Source organism: Chrysochloris asiatica, unplaced genomic scaffold, assembly GCF_000296735.1.
Source record: "Chrysochloris asiatica unplaced genomic scaffold, ChrAsi1.0 scaffold00025, whole genome shotgun sequence".
NCBI classification, from domain to species: Eukaryota; Metazoa; Chordata; class Mammalia; order Afrosoricida; family Chrysochloridae; genus Chrysochloris; species Chrysochloris asiatica.
Window position 1 is genome coordinate 24,886,032 of NW_006408543.1, and position 8,041 is coordinate 24,894,072.

The following is an 8,041-nucleotide window of genomic DNA, read 5'->3' on the forward strand; positions in this document are numbered from 1 at the left end:
TTGGGTCACCTCTCTTTGAAAATGGGCACAAATATGAATCCCTTTCAATCAGTTGACCAAGTAGCTGTTTTGTTAATTTCTTGGCATAGATGAGTGAATATCTCCAGTGCGTCATCAGTTTGTGGAAAGATTTCAACTTGTATTCCATCAATTGCTGGAGGTTTTTGTTTGTTTGTTTGTTTTGCCAATGCCTTCATTGCACCTTGGACTTCTTCCTTCAGTACCATCGGTTCTTGATCATATGCTATATCTTTAAATGGTTGAACATCAACCATTTCTTTTTGATACAGTGACTGTATAAACCTTCCATCTTCTTTGGATGTTTTCTGATTCATTCTTTATTTTGCCCATGTTATTGGTGATGTTAAAGTGTTGTCAAGCTGGTTCCGACTCATAGCAATCCTGTATAGGGTTTTCAAGGAGCAACTGGTGAATTTGAACGAATGACCTTGCAGTTCAAACCAAACGTGCAATTGAGTGCTTATCCTACAACACCACATCAGGACCCCATTTTGCCCATAGAATATTGCAAGTCAAGGTTTTTGTTTGTTTGTTTGTTTGTTTTCCTTCAGTACTTACTGCTTGCAAATGCTGATCATGTTCTTCTCTTTTAGTTTTCGAACTCCAGGTCTTTGGACATTTCATTACAATACTTGCATTTTCTTCTTGGGCTGCCCTTTGAAATGAAACTTCCTCATTTCTTCCTTTAGCTTTAGCATCTGTACACCAAAGAGGAAGTCTGAGATTCTCTGTTGATACCCATTTTGGTCTTTTCTTTCTTTCCCATATTTTTATTGAGTTTTTTCATTCTTGCTGTATGGTGTTCTTGATGCCATCTCACAACTCATGTAGGCAGTAGTCAAGAAATCAAGTGACATATTTCATTAGGCAAACCTGGTGCACAAGGTCTCTTTAACATGTTCAAGAACAAAATATCAGCTTGAGGACTAAGGTGCACTTGACCCAAGTCATGCTATTTTCAATAGCCTCATATGGAATCCTGGTGTGGTGCTGTGTGTTAATGCACCAGACTGCAAAGCCATTTGAACTGCAAAGTCAGCAGTTCAAGCTCACCAGCTGCTCCTCAGAAACCCTATACAGGGTCACTATGGGTCAGAACCAACTTGACGGCACTTCACAACACAACAACAACATATGCATTTGAAAGTTTGATGATAAATACAGAAGAATTGATACATTTGAATTATACTATTGGAGATGAATATTAAAAGTATCATGGAGTTCCAGAAAAACAATCAAATCTGTGCTGGAAGAAGCACCTTACAAAATAGGATGGCAAGACTTCGTCTCTTATACTTCAGACATGTTATCAAGATGGAGTAGTCCATGGAGAAGGACATCATGTTAGTTAAAGTGAAAGGTAAGCAAAACATAGGAAGCCCTCCAATGACATGGAGTGGCACAATGGCAGCAGCGATGGGCTCAATAACAATTGTGAGGATGGTGCAGTGCCTAGCAGTTTTTCATTCTGTTGTGCATAGGGTCAATATGAGTCAGAGATAACTTGAAAGCACCTAAGAACAACATATCTGTATAAGGGTCCTGGTGTGATACTGTAGGATATACACTAGAATACTAAAAGCAAGGTCGGTGGTTCAATCTACCAGTTGATCCTCAGAAATCTAATACAACATTTAACAGCAATACCATAGATGTATGAACTGTACTTCCTTCAATTAAATTGAGATAATGGAAGACACACCTCATAAAAGTATCCTAAGAGCATGAACATTCCACTGTATATAAATTAAGACGCAGTTGGTAAAATAAGAGGATACTGAATGGTTTAAAATCAAGAAAAAATATATGTGTCTGATTGTACCTTTTCACCCTACTTACTTAATCTGTGTTCTGAGCATCTACGCTGTATTATATGAGGTAGAATGTGACATGAAGGTATGAGGAAGATTCATTAGCAAACTGTGATAAGCAGATGATACAACCTTCCTTATGAATTGAAAAGGACTTGAGGTATTGATGAAGAACAAAGACTACAGTCTTCAATATGGATTGCACTTCAAATGTAAAGACAACAAAAATCCTCAGAACTGGACCAATAAATAACATCATGACAAACTGAAACAATATTGGCACTATCAAAGTTTTCCTTTTAATTTTTATCTATAATCAACACTCAGGGAAGCAGCAGTCAAAATATCAAACGAGTATCAGAGTAATCAAATCTGCTGTAAAAGACCTTTTTAAAGAATTAAAAGGCAATGATTTCACTTTGAGGACTAAGGTGTGCTTGATCCAAATCATGGTATTTTCAATCTCCTCATATGCATGTGTGAGTTGGACAATGAATAAGGAAGACCTCAAAAAACTGATGCACTTGAATTATGGTGTTGGCAAAGAATATTGAAAGTACCATGGGCTGCCAAAACAACAAACAAATCATGGACAAAGTGTACCCATATGCCCCTTGCATGCAAGGATGATGAGATTTTGAGTCTCATTCTTTGAGCATGTTATCAGTAGAGACCAGTCCCTGGAAAAGGACATTGTCCTTGGCAGAGGAGTTGTTACACGCTGAAGAGTTGATTCCAACTCTTAGTGAGCCTGTACTGGGTTTCTGAGGCAATAGATCTTTGTTATTGTTAGGTGTTGTTGAGGCAGTTCCAACACATAATGACCATATGCACGGCAAAACAAAACACTGCTTGGACCTGAGCAATTCTCACAATTATTGTTGGGTTCAAATCCATTGTTGCTACTATCGTGTTAATCCTTGTTGCTGTCTTTCTCTTTTTTTGCTTATCATTCACTATTCCAAGCCTGATGTCTTTCTCCAGGGACTGTCCCTTTTAATAATGTCTAAATTACTATAGATGAAGTCTTGTCGTCTTCACTTATAAAGAACATTCTGGCTGTACTTCTCCCAAGACAAATTTGTTTGCAGATATTTAAGGGACTAGAAAGGCTCTGTTTCATGCTGCAGAATGACTGAGACATTTGAAATACTGACTTTGTGATTGGCAGCCCAATATATATAAATCAGCACACCCCCAGGACTTCATTTTTACGATTTTCAGTTTATGTGCCTAGGCTAAATTTGGCCTGACTTATTTTGTATTTGTTTTCTTTCTGTTTATTGTACTTAAGCTTATGCGATTTTTTTGCTATTTTGGGGGGAGGGTTCATTTGTATTGTTTTATTTTGAGGGGGAGTATGTTTGCAATGGACTCCTGATGTGGCACTATAGATCAGCAATGGACTGAGAACCACAAGGTCAGCAGTTCAAATCCACCAGTTGCTACCTGGAAACACTGTACATGGTTGCTATGAGTCAGAACCAACTCACTGGCACTTAACAACAACAATGTTTGCATTATGTTACTTTTTTTCTGTTAAGTGCTGTCAGGTTGGTACCTACCCATCATGATGCTATGTGGGGTTTCCAAGGAGTGAATAGTGGGTTTGAACCACTGACCTTGTGGTTAGCAGTCTAGTGCTTCTCCTACATAATCATAAATTAATTTGTGCATAAAATTTTTTCTTTGGATAGTAATTAATGAGCATTCATTGTTGTTACTGTTAAGTGACATTTAGTTGGTTCTGATTCATAGCAACCCCATATAGGGTTTCCAAGGAACAGCTGGTGGTTTGAAATCTTGATCTTACAGTTAGCAGTCTAGTGCATGTTCTTCAGCACCTTACTGGACTCCTGAGCATCCATTGTTGTTATTAAGTGTTGTTGAGTTAGTTCTGACTTATAGCAACCCTACATAGGGTTTCCAAGGAGTGGCTTGCAGATTTGAACCACTAACCTTGTGTAAGCAGTCCAGTGCTTGCCCCACAGTGCCACACCAGCATTCCATTGCTGTTGTTAAGTGTCGTCAAGTAGGTTCCAATTCATAGAGACCCTATATAGTGTTTTTGAGGAGCAGCTGGTGAACTTGCTGTCCAGTGCTTATCCTATAGCTCCATACCAGAACTCCAGGATTCTATTGGCTGCATTGAAAAGTAAAGTCTATAACTACCTTTATAAGTTTTTGTATAAATATTTACAATAACATGTTGTCTAAGTAATCTACTGCTACTATAACAAAAGTACCACAAATCGATGGCTTTAAAAACTAAACTTATTTTCTCACAGTTTAGGAAGTTAAACGTTCAAATTCAGAGTGCCTTCCCTTTGGAAAGGTCGTTTAAACAGAAGAGACTTTTCAGCATCTGCAGGTGCAACATTCCTTGGAGATCTCTATGTATCTTGGTATCAATTTCCCTCTAAATCTAGGAAGGAACCCAGGTCCAAAGAATAGCTTCCACTTGGGGCTCTTTTTTCTTGGAGGTAGTAGGTTCCACCTATTGGAAAAGTGGAGGAGCAGCAAGACCCCCAACAAAAAGGACTGACACAATGGCAGCAAAAATTGGTTCAAACATCACAATTATGATGTGATAATGGCACAAAACAGTCCAGTGTTTTACTCTTTTGTACATTGCAAAGCTATGAGTTGGAACTGACTCAACAGCTTCTAACAACAACCACCTATGATACAGAGCACACTTCTTTTTTGATCTTTAGTTGCTTTAGTTGCAAAACAGGATTTCTGTCAAATTAACAACCCAGATGTTTGTGAAATGAGAATATTTTTTGTAAAAGTGACTTAAAACATTGAACAGCACCTATAGAGTTAGTTTTCACTATTCAGAATTCTTGGGATGAGCAAGAGAACATGATTTTTATTTTCTGTTTTAAGAATATATTTTTGTACTTGTTTATTTCACACAGACGAACTCCTGAACAGGCCTCTAAAGACTCTGAAACATTTTTATTTGACTGAGCTAGGAGCATCAGTGGAACTGAAAAAGCAGGCATCAATTTTTACTATTTTTTTTTAAGTGGAAATAATTATCTTAACTAGTGAAGAAAGTCTGGTTCATAATTTTAGCTCTAGGCCAAGGTGTGGCTTGTTGTTGTTGTTGTTGTCAGGTGCCATCAAGTTGGAACCGACTCATAGCAACCCCATGCACAGCAGAACAAAACAATGTCCGATCCTGGGCCAACCTCATTACCGCTTCCACACTTGACGACATCAATGATGCCACCTGGCTGATCCATCTCGTTGGGGGTCTTCCTCTTTTTCTCTGACCCTTCATCTTACCCAGCATGACATCCTTCTCCAGCGACTGTTCTCTCCAGACAATATGTCCAAAGTATGAGAGACGAAACTTAGCCATCCTGGCCTCCAAGGAGCACTTTGGCTGCACTTCTTCCAAAACAGATCTATTGGTTCTTTTGGCAGTCCATTGCACTTTTAGTATTCTCCTCCAACACCACAACTCAAAGGCATCAATTCTTCTACGATCTTCTTTATTCACTGTCCAGCTTTTGCATCCATGTGAGGTTATTGAAAATACCATGGCTTGGGTCAGGCGCACCTTAGTCCTCAAGCTGACATCTCTGCTCTTCAATACTTTAAAAAGTTCCTGTGCAGCAGATTTGGGCCGTGGAACAAGAGATATCATTGCTGATGTCCGGTGGATCTTGACTGAAAGCAGAGGTGTGGCTTAGTCATTTTAATTCTGTCTTTCAAAGGCCTTTTTTTTTTGTCCTTTATATGACTTTTCCCAATTAGCTTGGATATTTATTATACTGCTCTGCTAGGAATTTTATAAATTGTTTATTATTTTTCTTTTCAAAAGGGGAAGGTAATAACTCCTTAGTTTTTCTTTCCCTCCATACGGCCCTTATTAGTCTTCCTTGGGGATTTTTTTTACCTCCTGCCCTACAACTGGAGGCTTTACTAGGATGGTTCTTGCAGTCATAATTGAAAATTAATGATGAGAAGCAGCCTAAAACTACATCATTCTCTTTTCCCTCCTCTGTCCAATGAAGTATACAATGCAGATTTTATTTCAGGGAGTAGGGAGGTGATTAATTGTCATGTGGACCTGACATTGCGCTTCAGATGAGTGGTGTAGTCTGGCAGTTACACAAATATGTGGACACCATTCCCATTAATCTCAGAACACCACTTGGAAAGGGAAAAGTCTTTGTGAGGCCTCAATAAAGGGAGTTATTATTATAAGGCCAAATTTTCTATAAAAAAAAGGCTAATTTGTAGCCTGTGTGAACCTATCAAGGAACAAAGGAGTTTCGGCACTTAGCTTACAAGGAGATTTTTCTCCAAAGTAGATGTAAATGAAGTGTGAGAGTAAAAGTAAGAAAAGTATGATGAAACTGACAATAAAATCTACAGAATCGCTACTACTGGTTTGCTAGCAACATGGAGCTGGCCAAGAGCCATGGTTTTGCCACTGTTCCAGCTAAAACACACAGATGAATTTCAATATACGTTAAGTGAATGGATGAATGGGGAGGTTGCATTTTTCTGGACATCACATTGTTATTTCGTAGGTGATAAATGAAAGATAATGTAAAATGATATTGTACTTCTGCTAAGTTTAATATTATCTTCAAAATAGTCTTAAACCACGGTAATTTCTGCTAACTGTTATGATAGTCATAATATGATTAAACATGCCTTGTTCATCTACCTGGAAAACTGAATGCATCTTCCTTTAAGTTTGATAAGTCTCTTTGTATTTCAAGTCCATTTTCTCTTGTTGACTGGTGTCCCTGAATGATGTACATACATTTGTTGTGTTTCATATTTTGCCATGATAATTTTTGACACTTTCTCTTTGAATAGCCTGGGGATTTTGAGGCAGTGATTAGTGCTTATTCTTTTTGCTATTCCTGACATTTTATAGCCGACGAACATAGTTAGTTGAAATAAAACAATATATAAATTGGGAGTCCTGGTGTGGTGCTGTAGGCTTAATGCATCTGACTGCAAAGTCATTTGAACTGCAAGGTCAGTAGTTCAAGCTCACCAGCTGCTCCTTGGAAACCATATACAGTGTCACTAAGGGTCGGAACCAACTGGACAGCACTTAACAACAACAACAAGAAGTTTATGGGGACCTACTTTTGCCTTTCCCTCAGACTCGGTAATCCATAAATGAAAACTTTTTCTCCTTCCTATAAAATGTTGTCATTAGGTGGTTTTCTTGTTCTGCATAGGTCTCTTTCAGTCTCTTGATGGGGGATTATTAGACAAATAAAGATCCAACGTTACAGAGCTGGTTTTTAGTAAGTTCTTTAAGATATGTGTTCATCACTAATACCACTGGTATTGTTACTTTGTGAAGAGGACCAGTTTACTAACTACTCCATTTGGTCTCTGACCTTCTTCCATACTGATGTAGATTAAATATTACAGTCTTCAGTACGGGTTGCACCTCAGTGTAGAGAAAACAAAGATCCTCACAACTGGACCAATAAATAACACCATGTAAAATGGAGAAAATAAATAAATAAGCTGTCAAATATTTCATTTGCTTGGATCCACAATCAACACTCACGCAAGCAGCAGCCAAGAAATAAAAGGATGTATTGTGTCAGGCAAATCCATACACAAAACCACTTTAAAATGTTCAAGATCAAAAATATCAGTTTGAGGACTAATGTGTGCCTGGACCCAAGCCATAGTAATTTTCAATAGCCTCATATGCACGTGAAAGTTGGACAGTAAGGAAGACCATAGAAGAATTGATGCATTTGAGTTGGGATGTTACAGAATACTGAAGACACCGTGGAGTACCAGAACAAAAAGTTCTGTGTTGGAAAAAGTACAGCGTGAGCCTTCCTTAGAAGTCAGGATGGTGAGACTTCACGTCTCATACTTTGGACATGATATCAGGAGAGACCAGTCCCTGGGAAAAGACATCATGTTTGGCAAAATGGAATGTCATCAAAAAAGAAGGAAAAGACTTCCTGCGCTTCCCTGACTGGGCAGCAGAGGTGTGCCGGCTCCGGGATAGGGTGGGCTGTATCACACAGGGGAGGCCCCCGTCTGGTAGACAGACAGCCTTTGGGCAAACATAAGACTTCAGCCTCCAACATTGTGGACTTGCTTTTTTAAAGGGTTGGGTTGCTGGGGAGTTGTGGGCATTTTTGGCCTGCGCTCAACTCCCGCTCTGGGACAGCACCCCGCCTACTGCGGAGTTG